Genomic DNA, 20,648 nt, shown 5'->3' with positions numbered 1-20,648 from the left:
CAAATGCACCTCACCCGACATCCATGCCTGACCTCACTAATGCTCTTGTGGCTGAATGGGCAAATCCTCGCAGTCATGCTCCAAAATCTAATGGAAAGCCTTCCCAGAAGCTGGAGATTATTATAACAGCAAAAGGGGGACTGGATTGTGGGAAATCTGGATTGGGACATTCAGCAAGCATATATGGGTGTGATGGTCAGGTGTCCACAAACTTTTGGCCATATAGTGTATATGTGGTGGAATATTCCGACATGGTGGCACAGTAGTCGATGTTTTGTAATAAGCAGTGCTGGGGCATTTTAACACTATGCACACTTAATGGCCATTTTACCTACCTTCCTTGTTAATGTACCTTGTAGGTGTACAGTTAGAGAGTATTATCTATTATTATCTCCTATCCCTCCTTCAGTGTCAGTACTATTGGCTGGATATCTTTTGGTTGGTAGAATATACCTAGCCGAAAAAAGCATACTGAGGAGTATAAAAACCACCAAAGCCACTCCATCTGATACATCTGTATTACTGAAACACTGCTAACATGCCGTTATATAAGATTCACTGTTGTGCTGAGAATAGTCCAACCAAATAATGTCTGGTCAGCCACGGTCCCAGAGTAGATGGGGTAGAGAGGGACTACCAAACTTCTGTGCTAAGAATGGTCCACGCAAATAATGTCAGACCAGCAGTGATCTTACAGAAGACTGGGTAAAGAGGGACTACCAAGCTGTGGGTTACCATCCGTATTTCCATGATAGGTGTATGTGAAAAATGAATCTAGGTAAAGTTAGGTAAGGTGGCCACTAAGTACAAGTTTCAATTTACAGGTAAATACTACAGTTGTGGTATAGGCACAAAAGAAGCCAAAATGATTACTCAATGTTTACAATATTTGTCGAACCATCTCCTCTGTTTCTGCCATGCAGACACATAAGTGGGGGAGTCGGTTGGGTGCTAATTTGCTGGGCCGTGGAGATGAAAACAGGGATGGTGTTAGACTGACTGGCTGGGCATCAGAGGATCGGAATGCAGGCTGTTTAACACAGGAGTTAGACAATCCCTAGAGCCCCCACCAGCACCACAGCCCAACCGCTAAATAAATAGAAACGTAATTAAGAGATCACTGAGAAGAAAGGATGTGTTTCATTACTGCTGCTCCTTCTGAGGAAGCAAGAGACAGGCCATTTCATAGAGATTACTGTATGTAAAACAATACCACTCCGAAATAATGTAAATCTTTAAGAAAATAATATTTGTTTAACAGACCCCACACTGACACAGATATTTACTTGAAATGGCAGAAAAGTAGAGCAATATCTGAGTCATTGAACTGTTATTTCCATTCATGGGCTTGACACTCTGTAATTACTATAAGCTGACAGACTGAAGTGACAGCAATTAGTGAATGAATAGGTCCACATCCTTCCGTCTGTTATTCCTTCTCGCCTTCCTTCAGTCCTCCTCTGTAGCTAATATCATGCTTTGCAACGACTGTTTCAAAATCCAGTTGCAAAAATCTGAAGCAACGTTAAACCTTATGATTAAGGTCATGTCAATTAGACAAATTTCACTGTATACCCGTATGCTACAAGTTCACTGCATTGTAAATATAGCATTAATACATGATGATAGATCTTTTTCATTAATGGTGGTCATTTCTCTTGTTTGGGGCAGCGGTGCTACAGTGGGTAGGATCAAAAAGTGAGCAAAGCCCTTAATGCTCACTTGCTTCCTTGGACTGACATGGGAAAAATGTGTCTGCCAAATGAAAATGTATAAACAAACCACTGAAAGCAGGAATATTTGAGATAAATAGTGTTGTAATGTTTATTTTTCACATGAGCTGCTAAAACAGATGGCAGCACTGTTAGGAAAACTGTGAGATACATCCCCACCTGTATCCAAATTTGTAATGACTGTGCTTTTAAAGACATTTGTGCATTAAAGAGAGAGAGCGAGAGAGATAGAGAGAGAGCTAGAGAAAATCAGGTCAGAGGTCAGCGTCAGTGCTCTGTACTAGACCTGCTACACATGTAGCATGAGACATTTGTGTAAGTGTAAAATGTGAATATATTGTATGGCGGTATGGCAAAAGCAATTTTGTTTGACATAATGTTGTAATGTCATGGCTTAGAAAATCATTTGATTCAGTCCATGTGTAATAAAGTGTATAATATAGAAACAACATAAAGACAAAAAAAATAGAAAGGCAAAAATTGTGTGAAATATGTAGATGGAAAGAACCAAACGAAATGTACTTTGGCTTGATCCAACTGTTGTAGATACAGCTGGACATCACCTGTCACTTGGGAAAACTCTGGGTGGCCTTCTCTCCAGGCTAATTTAAATTGTGAGGCAATTTGTCCTGCTAAAAAAACATAAGCTATTTAAGAAACCCGAATTTTACTCTAAAAAAGGAACAAAATAGTTCATCACACCATTGATCATTATTTTTAACCATTAGTTATAGACTGATTTTTAAATGAAGCCTTGCAATGTGGGGATAAAAAAACTATTTAGGATTAACTGTTATTTATTTTTGAAGATGTATGGGTTTGTTTTTTTTTGGTGAATGAGTGTGTGAATGTGTGTGTACATGGTGTCCTATGATGAAATGGCTTTCTATTCACAGTGAAGTTTCCTTGCACACAGTTTTCCTTGTATAAACTCCAGCGCCACCGCAAATTAATTAATCTTTTGAATTTGTGTTCTCAAAAGCAATATATTTTCCCTGAAATACATGAACATGGAAGACATCTTTAAATCTGTTTTAGAACTGATTAAAAAATGTCATGGAGCATTATGAGTTTAGGATAGAGACAATTTTTTATTTTTTATCATTATCAGTTGATTTAATTAAATATAAAATATTAAAATTGATCTATGTTATTCATTAATTTACTAAAATTAGTCTAAAATCGTAACAAGTTACTTTTTTAACTGTTTACATATAACTTGTGGAGTAGAATAACAGAACTGAAACCCCATGATGAGTAATAGAGAACAATATTTCTCTCATTGCTATGTAATATCCACTTCACTCTGACCTATTTTAGCTTTCTACCTCACATTCTTTCTTCTTTTTCTCTTTCTCACTCCATGAAGGCTCATTGGTATTCACTAATAAAGACCATAGAGACATAACGCAGGAGTCATAGCCTTGTTACAGAAATAGATTTATTACTAATCCATTATGCATAGTGGGTAATGTTACATATCTGATGCACTGGCTCGCAGCAGGAGCAGAGAATTTAAGTGCACTGAACATTAAGCTGAGAGGCAGTGTGAGCAGAGAGGAACCCACAGGCCTCTTAACATACCACCCTGGAATAGACTCATAATCATGCCCTGCAACACTAAGTCCACACAGACCATTTCTCCTTCTTTTTTTTTTGACAGAATGAAAAGGTCAGGAAAAGCACTAGTGCCCCAAAGTGATTCATAAAACGAATGAGTTTCTTAAATGCTAAGAGATAGAATGGCCATTTATAGTGCATGAATGGATTTAGCATGCATACTGATGCAAATAAATATATATATATTTTTCAAAACATTTCCACTTCTTGTTGCACCGTTAATGTTATATTTCATGTTCAGCTGGAATAATTTCAGACTATGCATGGTCTATGTATACAATTCTACATGATGTTAATATATCAGTGGATACATTGATTGAAAGATAAGGCTAAATAGAATTGAGCTGCCACAACTTATTTAAAGTGAGCATTCAGAGATGACTATTTTTAAATCATTGCAAAGGCCTTCTACATCTCCAGATATCTCTAAGCATTCAGAAGGTTATGAGGCATTTGTATTACTAGCACACAGTAATTTTCTTGTGCCAAGCTCTTGGTTTAAGTGTCTGTCTAATTAGCACTAAACTCTTTTGAATTTATATTAACTGTCTTGTCTCATTCTGTGTTAAGTTTATTTACATCGGGATTTAAGTAGCTGTGCAGTGAAGTGTTGCCAATGTCACAATAATTACTGGTGATATATTGGTGATAGGGGAAGTTCATTATATTCTAATGGCCACTGGGAAAGAGTGGACAGGGGTTCTATACTTAGCTGTTTGTAAACCTCCCCCCAAATGTAGCACCTCACCTCTGCTTCATGTCACACATGCCTCAAGGTCTCAGTGCCCTTGTCACAAATCCAAATGAGAGACAGATGGCTGTTAACAGGGGGCTGGGAAAGTGTGACAACACACAACAATGTCCATCAGGGAGAGGGCTGGTAGATTGCTTGCTTTTTCCACTTGATGATACAAACTGATTAGAGTGAGTTAAGGTCATCTGAAGCCTATATTCTGGTATTAGTGGAAGAACATATACCAGAACTGCAGACTTACTCTGGACTGACTATACATTACATTCATTTGATGGCAGAAACAACAACAAAAAAAATAAATTTAACTTAAAAAAAAACAGTCTTAATATAATTATATATAGTTCTGATGCTAATTCACAAAATTTATTATAATAAAGTTTCTATGGCTTACATATCTGTCACAGTAAAGTGCATCAAGTTGCATGAAAGCTTCATAGCTTTGTATCCAGTAACTTTCTTATGCAAGAACTCAACATTTCTCATATAAAGTTGTTTCCAGAAAATGATGATGAAATACTCAGACAGATACAAGGTTTGTGAAAAAAAAATTGAGCGGAAAAAGAAAATCCTCATCGTGATGTTGTGTGAGTGCACGTGTGAGTGTGTGTGAGTGTAAGATTATATCATAGCATTTTCAACACATTACAGAGGCTGATTTTTCAGTCATGGATAATCCATAAATGGTGTAGATGTGTCACTGTGGCTATGGTAATGTCATTACTGGCAGGTAACTTGATTACAAACACCCAAATTCCACTACAATGACAGTGTTCCTGAGGCTGCTATATGTCTATTCAAATCAAAACCATCAGTGAAAAATTGTCTCCTACAGTTATAGGAGTTATAGGAAAGGGAGTTGGTTTTTTTTAAGATTCCCCTGGTAATTTTACAGGATTGTTTAGCATAAAATTCACCTTCTGAGTGGAGTAATGGATTTCTCTTTCTGTAAAGTAGTAAACACGTCATCAGATCTCTACTTTCTTCTTTCTTCCTGTCACTGAATTAAATTGGTAATGTCAAAAACAGTCTTTTCATTCAAACAAAATATAATTCAATACATCAATCCTATATCAATGGTATTCAGCAATGAATTAAAATATTTTCTTTCATAATATCACATACTTTGAGGTAAAGGACTCCTCTTAAGTAAATCATGACCATTCAGAGACCATCCAGCTTGCAATATCTCTATCATTATCTATCTATTATTACATCACTGGTCCAAAGTACTATCGTGACTTATTGTGTATCTGTAAATTTTTGGTATATTTTGTTATGCTTTATTGTCTCCAGGGTTATCCACTTTAAAACAACTGAGCCTGAACATATGGCCATTCTCAGAAACACAAGACTAATCCAAGGCTCAGTGCAGTTTTGGCACAAGCTCCCTCTCTGCAGAAGGGTGTTACACATTACACACGCTTGTTGAAGGAAATATCTCTAGGTTCCAATACGTAATGACCATCTGTTAGAGTCAGATTCTCTCATGCTACAGTACACTGATCTCATGGACCTCCATGCGCAGTTAATACACCCCCTGACAATAGGCATCTTGGGATTCATTTCAGCATCCACTGAAATGCAGTGTGGAGAAGCAGAGTAATAAGAGTCATCTGTAAAAATCAGTAAACAAAAATCATAACATTTCAACTTGAAAATGATATATTATGAGCAGCATTATTTTTTATACTGATGCTATTGTGTAGTAGAGTATAAAAATTCTGTCATGTGACAGACATGGATATAAACATTTGAGATAATGAGATCATGAGTGGAAAGACAGTTAGTAAGACATGGAAGTTTGTCTGTGCTTTTATTATGTTTACCTTTTTTGTGTATAAATGAGCCCTGTAGCTACTGGCATATTCATTGGCTACACTGTGGCTGATGATGTAAAAATGTTTATTATTATTACCCATCCATCCTTCCGTACATCTATCCATCCATTCATCCATTTTCTATATCGCTTATCCTACAAAGGCTCACAGGGAGAATGGAACCTATCCCAAGGGACTCAGGGCACAAGGCACAGGACTCCCTGGAGGGGGTGCCAACCCATCACAGGGTACAATCCTACACACATTCACACACTCATTCACACACTATGAACAATTTGGAATTGCCAATCAGCCTACAGCGCATGTTTTTGGATCGGAGTACCTGGAGGAAACCCCTGAAGCATGGGGAGAACATGCTAACTCTCTGAACGCAGGGTGGAGGCGGGATTCGAGTAGTAGTAGTAGTGTCATAAATGTTGTAAATATTACTGTCTGTGTGTATTGGCTAAGCTATATTTGACCCTAGAAGTGAATGTTTATGTGAATATATGTGTGCTTGGCCTCCTTTGTCGCCTTACGCCCAGTGTTCCAGGGTAGGCTCTAGATCCACCACAACCCTGATCACGATGAAGCAGATGAAGATAATGACATAAAAAAGCATTATTTTAATAAACACTGTAATCCATTCAACTTCCATCAAAGTAAATTCCATGTGTAAATTCTGATACAAACTGCTGATGAATCAAGGAGGAAGAAGATGATTTAGACACAGGATCTTGTTAAAAAATGCCTGGCATTTTCACTTTATTGTGAGGGCTTTAGACTCACAATAACCCTGACTTAACCTACAAACCTTAGAAGATATGAGTCATAGGCTTAATTAAATTGAGATAATACAGGTTTACTTCTATTTGAGAGGGAAAATGTAGTTTTTTCCTCCATAAAACTAGATGCTGTGAAAAATAGTGATAACTGAATAATACTATTAATACTATATTATCCTTATGGTACTGATTTTAACAGGATTTCTTTTAGAATCACACATAATGTCATCCTGGACAAAACATGTTTATTTGTGTGTACATTTTTATTCGTATACATATAGCATTTGAAGACATGCGCTATCAAATACAGATCCTTTTTTAAAATGCAAATGTCACAACCCACAAAAGTAAACATTTTTCAGTATGTAATTTTCAGTATGTTACAGTATGGAGGAAACCCTATTCAGGTTTTTATCTATATGAATAATGTGCTTTTAACTTGTACTCATACATTCATTGATTCTGCATTTGTAATCTAATGACACCAGAGCCTAATGCATTTAAGATTAATGCATGAATGGCATTTTTCTATACTTTGTAAGACTATACTGTAAGGCACTGTTCCTCTCATTATATACATGCCTATTCTTCTGCATGACTGTTTGTTCACTCAGACCTTTGTCCAGACCAAACGTGTCTATGTGTGTACTTCTTTTGTGTCACCCGGGACAAATATGCAGCAATGTGAATATTCATTATGGCTGCTGTCCTCCCCCAGAACAAGTTTTGCAGCACGCACTGCTGGTATACGAACAATTGATCCAAGTGTGCATTGACCAGCTATGGACAACGGCAGTCTTATGTGCCTGCAGGGTGTATGGGCGTACAAGCGCTGTAAGGGTGGCGATATGGTTCGTCACTACCAGCTGGTATGGAGGGTATCTCTGGGTGGAGGAGGGCCATTGTTCTTACACTGTCCAAACAATGGCACGTTTGAGAAGGACACACTGTCTCCGAGAGACAAGGCATGCTCTGACTACGGCGAGGGAAGGTCAGAGACAGGGAATGCATGTGATTTGAGCCTGCTGACCACAATAGATGACTGTTGATAACTGCTTTGGCTTTCTGTTATCACTTTGCCTTGGTACGGTTCCAGTATTTGTGCCTACTTGGCTTGAACTCAAAAAGGTTGGGTCATCACACATAGGAGTAATAACCGTACTTTTGATGAATGTTGTGAACAGTAAAGATTCTGTGTAAAAATGTGCACTGATTTTTAAGACCATCCATAGTGCGACAGCAACACACACACACATACACACACACACACAGACACATGTATAGAGCTGCAAAGATCTGCACAAGTACTGTTGTGTCTCATACTAATAAGACACAATGGAGATCTACAATAGAGCAGGCAAATCAATATTTCCCATTAATGCTCTCTAGCTGAAGGCTGCAGGTCTTCTGTTTTTATCTTCACCAAACTACTCCCCCCCCCCCCCACTCACCCCACAGTGCCATACTCTCTCAGCGATCAGAGGGACGGTTCAGGAAATTCATTCCGGATAAATATGTTGCCTTTTTTATATGCTTGAAATAGTCCATCATACACAAATGCAGCGGAGCTGAAAAAGCCTGTCACTGATCTCCATACAACAGCAGTAGCTTTCACATAAATATTAGTCAATTATTTCAGGGTTTTCCCTTTAGGACAATATGGATCATTCCTTGCCTGTCTCAGCAGACATTTGTAGTTGTCGCCTTTCTGCCATACAACAATTTTCTCTTTCTCAATCCATTGAACACAAACAGAAATAGTTTTCTTGGCAACCTGAGCTAAAAGAATGGAGAAGTAGGATATATAACCTGCCAGTAGGATTGATTGAAGGAGGTATGACTCTGGACTGTGTGTGTGTGTGTGTGTGTTTGCTCGCATAGCTGGAATCTGATAATAGTACACTTTTTTCTCTACACAGATAACAAATCTCACTGGCATTCATACAAAGCCATCCTCCAGGGAGGAAACACTGTTCTTCAAACATTTTGCCATTGTTTCTCTACTTAACCAATTCCTGAGACAGACTTGAACTTGTGTCTTTTATGTCTGTGCGAGGTATTTTTCCTGGAGCGGCTGACTATTTTACCTTCCTGCCTCAGGTTCTACACTTCAGTCAATCGAAAATGACTGAACATTTTATTTGAAGAGACAAACACACTGAAAACTGGAAAACATCAATAAAAAGATATGGATTTATTTGTAGCATACTCGATATAGTGACAATTGAGGCTCCTATAGGAGGACAGAGCAATTTTAGCAAGAAGTAGATTGGACTGGGGTCACCTCTCATGTAGCAATGCCGTGGTCTCCTGATTATTGCTAAGTAAGCAGTACTGCACATGCAGGGAGTCCTGTTGTAAATCACTGAATGAAGTATTCCCATGAAGTATCACTCCTACTGTTTAGTGCTGCTCTCTGAGTCAGAGCCAGCACTTTAATCAGATCCATCGTTGCAGTTTTATTCTCTAAGACACACATCTACATCATACACCTGCCAACTGATCTCTCTCTCTCTCTCTCTCTCTCTGTCTCTCTCTCTCTGTCTGTCTGTCTGTCTGTCTTCATGCTAGCTGTATAATCTGCAAGTGTGGATAGGTAGAAAAGGCACCTGGAGACATATATGTATAAATATTTGATAAGATTAATTACTGTCTAGCCAAATAAATTAAATAAAATTAAATACTGTTTGTGTGTGCGTTGTGATTGTCTTTTCTTGATAGTGCCATTAAGCTAAAATCATGGGAACACTGCCCCCCTGAGGAATAAATGATAACTGACGCACATGTTTACTCACCTAGAAATGTCCATCCTGACATTGATGGAACCCACCTGACACAAAAGGACAACAAACGTTTCAAATATATATACCCTTACTCATACTTTCCTCATACTAATACAGAAACACTTATATGACACCTGAGATTGTCATAGATGGGTCATCAGATGTAAATGCTTGTATTTTTCTCATTTGTAAGTCGCTTTGGATAAAAGCGTCTGCTAAGTGAATAAATGTAAATGTAAATAAATGAAAATGAAAAAAGTAATACAAACATGTTGATCTGTCTAGGTGACTGAGAGCATCATACCATAAACAAACCTAATTCTATTAGATCTGATCTGATTTTACATGTAGTTTAAATAGCAAACTTAACCCATTTATTATTTAGAGTAAGGATATACTCTATCTCGCTAAAGTGAGTACACCCCTTACATTTTTGTAAATATTTGATTATACCTAGCTTCAACCTGTGAAGCTCTGGTGAACTCCATGCCCAAGAGGGTTAAGGCAGTGCTGGAAAATAATGGTGGCCACACAAAATATTGACACTTTGGGCCCAATTTGGACATTTTCGCTTAGGGGTGTACTCACTTTTGTTGCCAGCAGTTTAGACATTAATGGCTGTGTGTTGAGTTATTTTGAAGGGACAGAAAATTTACACTGTTATACAAGCTGTACACTCACTACTTTACATTGTAGCAAAGTGTCATTTCTTCAGTGTTGTCACATGAAAAGATATAATCAAATATTTACAAAAATGTCAGGGGTGTACTCACTTTTGTGAGATACTGTAACTATATTTATTATATTATTTAGAGTGGCGTTAAAACCAAACCAATGACAAGCCTGTTATATTGCATGTTAAACTATAAATCAAAGAATCACACATTTTCACAAAGACAGCAACACTAGTCTCTGTTGATGGCTCACTCAATATCACTCCAAGACAATATTAAAGAGCAAAGAGTGCAATAAAAATACTGACTGACTGAGTATTAAAAATCCAAAACAGTTAGCAAAAGTTAGTCTTTAGAGGGAGGTAGAATAGTCTCCATTCTATCTGATTGTACACGGTGGCTTAGTGGTTAGCACGTTTGCTTCGCACTTCCAAGGTTGGGGGTTCGATTCCTGCTTCCACTCTGTATGCATATTCTCCCCATGCTTTGGTGGTTTCCTCCCCCAGTCCAAAGACATGTGTTGCCAATTTGAGTTTCTGAATTGTCCATAATGTGTGTGTGTGATTATGCCCTTTGATGGGCTGGCCCCCCCATTCAGGGTCTTGTTCCCTAGGATAGGCTCCAGGCTTCCCATGACCTTGTGTTGGATAAGTAGTACAGAAAATGGATGGATGGATGTATTCCCATGCTAACATTCACAATTCTAATAATTTGAGTCATTTGTAAAAATCTAACTCACAAGAAATATTTTGCTGGTTTTATTTTAGCAGGTCTGAAGTATGGGTATGCAAATTTTTGAACTCAACTTATCTGCACTGACAAATACAGTGATCTTATCACTCTACTCTTTTGTTTAATTATTTCTGTACCTCCAGTCTATTTCTGTTCATGTATTTATTATTTATTATATTTATTATTTTATTATCTATTTGCATAATAACAGAGGTTTGAAAAAAAAAAACAACAACTGTGATTTGTGGAGAAACATACTGGATACTGTCATTTTACAACAAACTAAATGATGCCATGTTGAGCAGCAACACACTGAAGACATTAATTTAAAATTAAAATAAAAAACAAGGAGCTACTAAACAGCTGGACATGTAGGATGGGTTCTAATGTTTCATCAACACTGCTTTATCATGGAGAGTCTTGAGAGACTCCTGACAGTGTTGGAGTGGTAATACTTCTCAATGCTGTAAGACAGAGAAAAAGATCATAATGTAAATCATAGTCAGTTATCAGAGTTATTACAAACATCAGTGTAAAGACCAGCGTGTACACACACACACACTTTCATACCCCATCAAAACACACACACACACACACACACACACACACTACATTATGTCTGTGCGTGCATGTGTGTGTGTGTGTGTGTGTGTGTGTGTGTGTGTGTGTTTCCACCAGTAGGGACACATCCATACCAATACTGGTATCTCGTATGAGCCTGATACCGTGCTCATTTACTGTTACTCAAGCTCATAAAAAAACTCCAAAACAAATATCTGATACCACATGCACATACTGTGTGATGTAAGCCTAGTGTGTACATGCTACATGCTAATGAACAGGTGACAAGAAACAGAACAGGTGTGGACATATTTCACAATGATGGCAATTAAAGCAAATCCCTTGGAAAAGAACTTGATAAAACATTACAAACATATAACCCAGATGAGTCCACAAGGCCTGGGTCAGTGAAAATAGCAGCTCTATTGTTGTTGATTGACAATAAGGGATTCCAATGTAGTGAAGACAATTAAACGTACTTTAATTACAGCTAAACAGAAGTGCTTTTTCAGAAGAGGAGCTCTACTCAATACATTTTTACTAATGTTGCTATCTAATGCACTTCATCTAAAATGAACTAACTACTTTATCAAGAATGAGCCTGAACATACACGTGCACACTTTTCAGGGCCACTATATAAATTGGGGAAACACAAACAGAGCTAAATAAAATGGCCCACCTCAGCACACTATTTAAATGGGTACAATAATATTTTGTCTATTTATTAGAGCCCTAGAGCTTTCTATTCCTCAATGTTCCACCAATTGAACACTTTAGATTTAAGCTGACATTATTTATAGGGCGACTTGTTTTTAAGTGTGGATTAAAACAATTTGCTTAAAGTGACCAGTCAAACATGCTAATAACTATAAGAACTCAATAATAAATATATTAACTTTGAAAATAGTGGATTATGATTTCTACTCCTAAAAAAACAAATTCAATACAATTCAATTTTATTTGTATAGCACTTTTAACAATGGACATTGTCCCAAAGCAGCTTTACAGAAATATATGAATTCCGAATATAAATTTTAAATGTATGAATTTGTCCATAATGAGCAAGCCGGAGGCAACGGTGGCAAGGAAAAACTCCCTGAGACGATAGACAAAGACCCCCAGGCTATGTGTTATGGACCCCTGGGGGTCCCTGGACCTCACTTTGGGAAACTTTGAAGAAGGTTACTCATACACATACTCTGCAGTTTTTTACTCTGGTATGAGTATCGGTACAGGCAAGTATGTGGTTTAGAAAAAAATGGTATCAGTGCATGCCTACCCACAAGTATATGAATATTTGCATGTTTTGACGGCTTTGACGGGAAAACTGTTGTGTTTACACCTGTCAAGTTTTTGTGTTACGAGTTTAATTTCTAGATATTTGTGTATGTGTGTGTGTGTGTGTGTGTGTGTGTGTGTGTGTAGACACCAAGTGGGTAACTCACTGTAGTTTCTCCAGTTTACAACATGGATCATCCAGTAGATCAGAGAGTAGCTTCACTTCTGAGTCATTCCATTTATTGTTGTTCAGATTCAGTTCTCTCAGTTGTGATGAGGAGTTTGACCTCAGAGCTGAAGCCAGAGCAACGCAGCCTTCATCTGCAATATTGCAGCCACACATCCTGCAGAAAAGAAAAAATGTCTCACACTTAAGAACTGTAGGAGACCTCTAAGAACTGGAGAACTTTAAGACCAGAAGAGCAGGCAGAGAGTAGTCTATGAACAAATATGTCTGAGTTAAGTATATCCGTACATATACACTCACTGGTCACTTTAATGGGAACACTTGAACACCTGATCATTTATGCAGTTATCCAATCATGTGGCAGCAGCACAATGCATAAAATCTTGCAGATACAGATCAAGAGTTTCAGTGAATGTTCACATCAAACATAAGAATAAGGGAAAATTGTGATGACTTTGACTTTAACCATGGCATGGCTGTTGGTGCCAGATGGGCTGGTTTGAGTATTTCATAAACTGCTGATCTCCTGGGATTTTCACACACACAACAGTCTCTAGGGTTTAAACAGAATGATGTGAAAAACAAAAAAGATCCAATGTCTGGAGGGTCTGTGGGCTGAAACACACATTGTTGATGAGAGAGATCAAAGGAGAATTGTCAGACTTAGGAGCTGTCAGTAAGCCTATGGTAGCTCAAATAATCACTCTTTACAACCGTGGTGAGAGGAAAAGCATCTCAGAATGCACAACATATCAAACCTTGAGGTGGATGGGCTACAACAGTAGAAGAGCACATTTACTTCACTTCTGTCAGCCAAGAACAAGAACCTGAGGTGATCATGGGCACAGACTCACCGAAACTGGACAGGTGAAGACTGAAAAGCAACCAGGTGATTTTTTTTGTAATCTTCAACTATCTAGTTTACACCATTCTGTGTAAACTCTAGAGACTGTTCCCAAAATCCCAGCAGATCAGCAGTTTCTGAAATACTCAAACCAGTCCATCTGGTACAAACAACCATGTCACTATAAAGAGATCACACTTTTTCTTTATTCTGATTTTTGATGTGAACGCTTTACCTAAAAAAGAGTCCAATCTACATGATTTTATGAATTGTGCTGCTGCCACATGATTGGCTGATTAGATAACTATATGAATGTGTCAGTGTATAGGTATTCATGGTATTCATAATAAAGTGGACGGTGATATGTGTGTGTGTGTGTGTGTGTGTGTGTGTGTGTGTGTGTGTGTGTGTGTGAGACAAAGCGATAGATAGATAGAGAGAGGGAGACTGACTTACTTCAGTATCTCCAGTTTACAGTGTTGACTCTTCAGTCCATTAGAGAGCCATGTCACTCCTGAATCCTGTAGGTTATTGTTACTCAGGTCCAGTTCTGTCAGACTGGATGAGTTTGAGCTGAGAACTGAGGACAGAATTCTACAGCTTTCTGCTTTAAGATTACAACCACATAGACTGGAAGAGAAATGATGATATATTTGAATATCTGATTGTTTGTCTGCATTAGGAAATAAACTGTCTACCTGATCATGAGGAATTACTGTGATTATAAACATTTTAAATAAAGAGACTGTGTATTTGTACATTGACAAATATTTGGATATGATTTTTCTGTGATAAAAGCCACATATAATAAATACATTTACACAAACAATTCTCTATGTAATCTTTGGTAATAAAGTGAGGACCTCAGTATCTCCAGTTTACAGTGTGAATGCTCCAGTCCGGCAGAGAGTGACTTTACTCCTGAATCCTGAAGTTTATTCTTATTCAGGTCCAATTCTCTCAGACTGGAGGTGTTTGAGCTGAGAACTGATGACAGAACTTTACAGCTTTCCTCTGTGAGACTACAATCAAACAGTCTGGAAGAGAAATGATTATATATCAAAACACTGATCTCAAACATACAAACACATCCATGATACAGTATATTTAAACTCTAAAAAAAAAAGTGTTTCTCTCACACATAAAAATCACCAGCACATTTACAGGAGCAGGATATTGATTTATTTTTTTTTGGTGTCAGGTCATTCTGTCACATAATTTATTATAAGCCCAAAGAAGGTTATTTTGAGTCCACACCACAATTAGATATTTTGTGACATTATATAATTTCATTAGTTTCAATTAATTTCACAACCGAAAGATTTTCAGGCAGTGTCAGAGTGTGCTTAGATGGACACTCTTGGTTGTAAACTACCAGCTAATAGCATGCCAATAAGAGTCACAATTTAAAATAAGGTCAATAAGCTAATTACTCTGATGTTATACAATGTTACCTCGTATTTATACCCCCGTGAAACAGGAAGTCATGGCCGAACAATTTCCTGTTTCTAGTCACCCAGGTGTTCTAAAGAAAATTTTAAATATCAATGGGAATATACCTCAAATATATTTTTTTCCATATGAATTCATAGGGGTGCCAATAATTGTTGCACATCTATATTTAACAAAGTTTTTTTTATATAAACCTGTGTTGTGTTTGCAATTGTTTTATTATCAATGAGAGCAGAGTATTTCTGTGAAATATTTTAAACAAAATATAAAAAAATTAAACAATAAAGACAATTTTTCACAGTCTTCTTTGCTCATATTTACCAAGGGTGCCAATATTAGTGGAGGGTACTGTATGCCCTATGGAACTGTTAAAGAATTGTTTCTATTGTTTTTTGGAAGGGAAAAAAATCCTTTAAAATATTTAAAAGGAAACAAAAATGTTCGCAATGTCTCTACAGATCTACGTGCTGTTTGTATTTTGCTCTAACGTGCGAGGCAATCTATATTTTTCAATAATAACACAAAGTAAAAAAGTAAAATAGTTTTGAGTTTAGTTCAGACCTGAGCAGGCAGAGCATTCACATATGTCAGAACGGATCAAATTAAAGAAAAAATTTGATAGGTACTGTAAAATTACTGATGGTTCATGTAGTTCAGTGTTACATGAAAATAAAAACAGTAGTAATGCACTTATGAATGAAAATACTCACACAGCTTTTCTGGATGCTTTGACCACTGGCAGTAGCCCCAGAAGACATTCCTCTGATGGGTAATATTTACGCAAATTGAACACCTCTAACTTGTGTTCGGAGTTCAGTAACACAAACACCAGAGCTGACCACTAAGAAGGAGAGAGTCTAGTTCCACTGAGACAATAGTCACTTCCTGTGTTCAGGTAAGTTTGGACTTCCTGCACTAGAGAATGATCATTCAGTTCATTCAAACAGTGGAACAGATTGATAGATTTCTCTGGAGAAGGATTCTGTCTGATCTTCTCCTTTGTGTATTCGACTGTTCTCTGTTTGCTGTGAGAACTGCTACCTGTCTGTAGCATTAATTCTTGTAAGAGAGCCTGATTGGACTCCAGGGACAGACCCAGAAGGAAGCAGATAAAAAGGTCCAGGTGTCCAGTCTCACTGTGTAAGGCCTTGTCCACTGCACTCCTGAGGAAATCAGACATGTTTGACTGGCTGAGAAGATCAGACAGATGACTGGCCTGTTCTGTTAGATTTTTGTTGATGAAGGAGAGAAAAGCATATAACGCTGCAAGAAACTCCTGAACACTCAGATGCACAGTGCTGAACACCTTTCCTAGGTGAAGCCAAAACTCCTCTCTGAAGATTTGAGTGCACACTCCTGAGTACACTGATACTTCATTGACATCAATGCCACACTCACTGAGGTCTTCCTCATCGAAGATCAGGTTGCCTTTTTCCAACTGTTGGAAAGCCAGTTTTCCCAGTGCAAGGATACACTCTCTGATCTGCTGAGGATCCAAGTCATATCCCTGAAGGTACTTTTGTTCCCTGTGTTTGATCTGAAAGATCAAGAAGATCAAAGAAACATTTGAGTCAGAGTCCTGGGGATCTCTCTGTTCTCTGCTTCATGCAGCATTCTCTCTACAACAGTGGCTGAAATCCAACAGAAAACTGAGATGTGGCACATGATGTACAGACTTCTAGAAACTTTCATGTGTCTGATGATTTTATCAGCCAGGCTCGGATTACTAACCTTCTTTCTGAAGTATTCCTCCTTCTGAGGATCATCGAACCCTCATACCTCTGTTACCTGGTTAACATACTCGGGAGGGATCTGACTGGCTGCTCCTGGCCGAGATGTTATCCAGAGAAGAGCAGAGGGAAGCAGATACCCCTTGATGAGGTTTGTCAAGAGCAAATCCACTGAGGCAGACACTGTTACATCACACAAAACTTCAATGTTTTGGAAATTTAGAGGAAATCGACACTCATCAAGGCCATCAAAGATAAACACTACTCTGTAGGTGTCACAATTTAATAATTCCATTGTTATAATTTCTGGGAAAAAGCGATGGAGAAGTTTCATCAAACTAAATTTTTCCTGCATCACCAAATTCAGTTCCCTGAAGGGAAGTGGAAACATGAATATGGTGTCCTGATTCGCATCTCCTTCAGCCCAGTCCAGAATGAACTTCTGCACAGAGACTGTTTTTCCAATTCCAGCAACACCTTTAGTCAGTGCAGTTCTGATGGACTTGTCTTTAAAGAGGTCATTACATTTAATGGGTGTCTCCTGTGATGCTGGTCTCCTGTATGCTGTCTCAATCTGTCTCACTTCATGTTCATTACTTATGTCTGTACTCCAACCTTCTGTTATGTAGAGATCTGTATAGATCTCACTGACAGCTGCTAAGCTTCCATGCTGTGAGATTCCTTCATTAATTCTTTTACAATGTTCTCTCAGTTTGGATTTGAGATTTTGCTGACATCCAGAGACCAGTTCTAATACACAAAGGAAAATACACAATGTATTAAATACAATAAACAAAGCAATAAAAAATATTAAAATTAACATAAAAATGTAATATTCTAAAAATAGTCAATTATATAGTGAATTTAAATTATAAAGAGCCACAGTGCAAACTAAAACTCTATGATTATCTCTATGACCTATTAAATTGTTCTGACACAGAGACCTATGTTTATCATAATTAGAGTACTATATCATAATATCAAGTCCCTGATGGCAACACAAGTGATTTCACTTCATTACACCACCCTTAGGATGGAAATGTGATAATCAGTGATTATCAGTGGTGTGATAATCAAGCACAGTTTCTTCTCCCAACCTGTAGTTATTTTCTTATAATAGCATGTCCCCAAGTGTTTTGTTCCTGAAACATGCTCCCAGAACATTACTCCTTCACACCAGCAAAGTTCTCCCTCCCCAGAATTCTATGACTCTTCTACTGCACACATATTTTCCATTTACTTCCTGGTCTTGCATACATGGTTCACATTTACACATTGCAGAGTCTTGCCTATCATTCAGGGTAACATAATTCTGAGCATTTTTCTAGTGATTGCTATTTCTGTGTTTTGACCCCTGGGAGTGCCAAGCCTTTTGAGTACTTTCTTGGATTTACCCTTCAAGTGGATTTGCCATGTTTTTCTGTGCATGGCCTATACACATTATATTTTGGAATGTTAATAAATCTCATACAAATGGATAGTCACCAATCTCCACAGCAGTTTGCCACCAATTACAATGTTGTTAGTTAGTTAGTTACAGTTACATTTCTAGACACTCAAAGTGCTTTACATTGTAGGGGGGATCTCTTCAACAACCACTAGTGTGTTGCATCCACCTGGGTGATGAGATGGCAGCCATAGTGCACCAGAACCCCCCCACACACCACCTATTGGTGGAAAGGAGAGAGTGATGTAGCCAATTCAGAGATGGGAATTATTAGTGGGCAATGATAGAGAAGGGCCAATGGGGGAATTTTGCCAGGACACCGGGGTTATACCACTACTCTCTTACTATAAGTGTCCTGGGATTTTTAATGATCACAGAGAGTCAGGACCACGGTTTAAGGTCTCATCCAAAAGACGGTGCTGTTTTTACAGTATGGTGTCCTCGTCACTATACTGGGGCATTAGGCCCCACACAGACCACAAGGCGAGCACCCCCTGCTGGCTTCACTAACATTTTGTAATGTTACAGATAAGCCACAAAGGAGCAAGCTCATGTGTCCTGAAATCTTTCCTGAAAATGTTTTTCGACATGTTCTTAAATCTAATTATTAATCGTAGATTATGTGAGCTGTTACCACAATGATATTGTATAGAAACGATAATGTTTCAGAGCGAGTGCATTATTATAAACCTGTGATTTGCAGGTCATGCAGATTCTCCTCATTCTTCACCTCCCTCAAGATCACCTCCCTCTCAGAGCATTCTGGGTAGTCTGGACTCAAGAGTGCATTATTTAACTTTGTGATATCTTCGTGTTCCAGCTCCTTTTTAGAAGTAGACAGTAGTCTGTGAACAATCAAAACACATCATGTAATATGGACTGTGCATATTCATAGCACAACACATATTTAAAAATACAAAGATTGATTGCAGCAATGGGGGCATGGCAAAGCACCAGCTATGTATGGGAAGAGGAATGGCAAAGAATGAGCAGGTAAAGACTAAGCATCTACACCTATGTGGTATTAATGTTAACCTATTTATATGCTCTGTGTCTTGCAGTAATCTGCTTAACACCAGACAGAGAGCAGATGTACATCAGAAGGAAAACAGGACACCTCTGATACTGTGTGTCAAATGTCATAGTGAGTTTCTGTTCTTCTCTTACTGCCAGTCCAAAAGCTGCAGCACCTTATGAAGCTGATGAAGGGCTTAATAATGAGATGAGAGCGTGTGATATGGTGGGACACAGATATAGACCATGTCACTACACTGACCTCTTATCAGTAGTACAGTCTACATCTGTGAACTTAATTGGGGATTCCATTGACTGGTCACTCTTAATGGACAAACAGCTGGGGTTTGGTGAGTCTGATCTTTTAGCCACCATCATTCTAGAACACAGATATTATTAGAGCTCAAACTCATGGGTACAATCAATAAAGTCATGTGACTTTGGAACATGTGACTGACAGGTGTTTCTTGGTACCGAGGTGTGTCCTGTTAGATTGATGTTTAAATAATAAATAGCTCTGAACTTCTACTTTTCGACTTAGCCTTCAGTTTCACATGTGAAGACTGCATTTGTTGTTAAAAAGGATAAGCCAACATGAAGATCAGAGATCTGTCTATGGGACAAAAGCAAGCCATTTTGAAGCTGAGAAAAGAGGGAATCAGAGGCATTGCACACGCATTTGGCAATGCCAATACAACAATTTGGAATATCCTGAAAAAGAAAGAAACCACTGGTTTACTGAGTACCAGACACCAAATTGGTTGGCCAAGGAAAACAACAACAGCTGGTGACAGAAACACCATCAGAGCTGTGAAGAAAGACCCCAAAACATCAGTCAGTAACATCACCAACAACATCTACAGGGCAGGGGTGAAAGTATCACAATCCACATTTTGAAGAAGAACAAGAGCAGAAATATAGAGGCCATACCACAAGATGCAAACCACTCCTCAGCAGTAAGAATCGGAAAGATTGGTAATCGCAAAGAAATACAGAGAGATTAGCCACAAAAGGTCTGGAATCAAGACTAACCTCTACCAAAGTGATGGAAAGACTAAAGTGTGGAGAAAGAAAGGATCTGCTCATGATCCAAAACATATAAGCTCATCTTTGAAACATGGTGTAGGTAGTGTCATGGTTTGGGCTTGCATGGCTGCTTCTGGAACAGGCTCATTCGTCTTTATTGATGCTGTAACTCATGAGAGTAGCAGCAGAATGAATTCAGAAGTTTACAGG

The 20,648-nt window shown here is 38.1% G+C and overlaps 1 pseudogene; it reads right to left on the bottom strand.

Annotated features, from left to right (window-relative positions):
* Positions 1 to 10,915: 10,915 nt before the first annotated feature.
* On the bottom strand, positions 10,916 to 19,979 carry LOC128617361 (NACHT, LRR and PYD domains-containing protein 3-like; annotated as a pseudogene).
* Between the last annotated feature and the right edge of the window lie 669 nt (positions 19,980 to 20,648).

Source organism: Ictalurus furcatus, chromosome 13 (genome assembly GCF_023375685.1).
Source record: "Ictalurus furcatus strain D&B chromosome 13, Billie_1.0, whole genome shotgun sequence".
Lineage (NCBI taxonomy): Eukaryota > Metazoa > Chordata > Actinopteri > Siluriformes > Ictaluridae > Ictalurus > Ictalurus furcatus.
The sequence above is the reverse complement of the archived record's forward strand: the minus strand, read 5'-3'. Positions and strand labels throughout refer to the sequence as shown.